This window comes from Belonocnema kinseyi, chromosome 9 (assembly GCF_010883055.1).
Source record: "Belonocnema kinseyi isolate 2016_QV_RU_SX_M_011 chromosome 9, B_treatae_v1, whole genome shotgun sequence".
In the NCBI taxonomy this organism is placed as follows: domain Eukaryota; kingdom Metazoa; phylum Arthropoda; class Insecta; order Hymenoptera; family Cynipidae; genus Belonocnema; species Belonocnema kinseyi.
Genome location: NC_046665.1, coordinates 67,664,328 through 67,667,066, shown reverse-complemented (window position 1 = coordinate 67,667,066; position 2,739 = coordinate 67,664,328).

The following is a 2,739-nucleotide window of genomic DNA, read 5'->3' as shown; positions in this document are numbered from 1 at the left end:
TCCTAATACACTACATTACAAGAACCTACACTGTGAGAGTGCTTGAGATTGGCTAAGAAAAGTATTTGTAAAATTCCGGTTTATATTTGATCCACCCTCGTATATTTAGTCCTCGCGTTTGATGCTCGAATATTTATTCTTTGTATTCAGAATGGTTGAATTAAACTTGAGCAAAAACATCTTTTTTAGAGCGCATTTTTGTATGCATCTCCATACTCTCAATTTTCAACGTAATGAAGTGTAGTTAAAGATTAAGTTTCCTAAAGCTTTGTAGGCTTTGAAGTACACATTCTCACCGTGACACTCACGCTACGCGTTCGATTTTAGACATTTTTAAATGTATATTTATCTTATGAGCCATACCTTAATTACCTTTCTTCGCATTTTCTTCCCCATTTCGCAATTTTATATGCTAAAATAGGAATTTTGCATAGTATCTTTTATGTTTAAAATCAAAATTCCTACAAGTCTCATGTTCGCCTTTTTACGTATCTCGTGAATTTTTATGTGATATGATCATTTTCGATGTTTCCAATTCAATTTTAAAAATAAAATTAAAAACGACGAGTTTTATCTAAAAATGGGACAAAGAAATTTCTTCAGAATGTTTAAAAGCTGAAATTCCTGCGAAAACTTTACCCACATTTCGAGTCATTTGGCTTAAAATTTGAATGTTCTATTTTGGGCATAGTATTTTCGACAAATAAAACCATAAGTGACAACTTCTGTCAAAAATACGTTTTTTTAAAAATATTTTTAGATCTTTTTAAAATCCATAATTACTACGCACGACTTGTTCCCATATTTTGTCTCGTTGGGCTCAAAATTTTAATTTTCTATTTTTTCATTATTTTTCCAATAAATAAAGAAAAGTATTAAATCTAATCTATAAATGGTTAAAATAAATTTTGTAGCGCTTTTTAAAAGCTAAAATTGCTCTTCAAGAAATTTTCCCGTATTTAACGTCGTTCGGTTCCAAAGTTGCATTTATTATTTTCTTCATAGTATTTTCAATAAATAAAGCTAATATATCAAGTCTTATAAAAAAATCGTTTGAAAAAATTATAAGTCTTTAAAAGGCTACAATTTTTCTCATATACTTTTGCTTACATATCTGTTGTCGTTTAGCTTAAAATGAGGAGTTTCGACTTCAAAATTGTTATCGCAAAAAACAAAGAAACGAGTCCTGCAAAAAAATGGATAAAGAAAATTTGTTTTAAAAAATTCAATTTTTTTCTCTCTCAGATTTTTTAACGTTTTTGTTGTAATTTGGCGTAAAATCGGAATATCCGATTTTTTTTATAACATTTTCGAGAGATAAAACTATAATCGTTGGTCAAGGTATGCTGGTAAATGAACTCTTACATTTTCTTTCGCGTATTATAAAAATTAGAATATCCGTTGAAAAACTCTGTTGTGGAATTTTGGAAGGTTCTAATATTTCTCAATCTTAAATAATGAGAATAAACCAACATTTTTTTAGTTTTTAGTGCTCATTTTAGAAATAGTAAAATTTTTTTTTTAATTTTTTGTTTAGATCAGTTTTGAAAACTTGAATTGCAAAGGTATCTAGTTTCAATTTTCTATTTCGAAATTTTTAAATTATAAAACTGTAAAAATTGCAATGCTTCATTACTTATTTCCTTGTTTAAAGAATTTTAATCTAAATAATAAGTTATCACCTATCAGAAGTCTGTTGAATTTTTTAGTGGATAGCACATTATATTGATAGCTTATTTACAAATTCAAAAAATATTCTTCATTTTATTTTTGTTACAGGAGGCACTAGAAAGATGAGATGCTGAATACGCCGTATCTTTAGCTCATAAAAAAAGATCTGAAATTTATCAAAAACAGAATTAGTAATATATTTTATTTTAATATTAGGAATAGTATATAGTAAAGTTTCAAAGAAAAATAATTCAAGCGTGTTTAAAAATGAAAAATCAACTTTTAAACTTTAATTAGTAGAATAGAATAGACTGCACTTCTCAAATTTCTGGATTTCTGGGTTTTTACATTTTATGCTTGCATCCCAAAACCATGTCTCTTATATTAAACAACAGTTTTATTGTAAACAGTTTTATTTTTTTTTATTATTAAACAAAATGGGCTTTCAAGAAATTTAAAAATATTTTTACGGATTTCCACAAATTTCTAAATATTTTGAGGGAACTTAAACAATTTTATATATTTATAAACATTTCTGGAGACACTCAGAGAAATGATCTTTTGTATGGAAATAATATCTCTTGTCACAAATAGAATTTCCTCTCGAATTTAAGCTTAAGAGGACTTACCTTTGTGTCAGAAAGAACATTCTTGCAGCAAAGATAATACCTTTGCGATGAACTTCATCTAATCTTGCAGCCAAATAATTCTCATTGTGTAAAAAATATATGTAAGTGGTTTAAAAGAAAACAAGCAAGAGGGAGATTCTTTTATTTTAAGACATTAAAAAGAGTTTTGTAGGATTTCTAAAGATTTTAAAATATGTATGGTGTACTTTAGGAAATAAATTCAATTTTAAGTGTTAAAGTACGTGAAATTTTATTTTTATGATTAGGGGTGAATAAAATATTTCTTTTGATATTTCGGATAATTACTGTAAATGTATCCATTTCAGTTTTTCTTAAAAATGGATCTTTTTGAGTTGAGAATTCATATATTTTGTGAAAAATTCTTTTTTTGGTAGAAAAAATAATAGGTCTGGTCAAAAATTGAGCCTTAGTTGAAAAT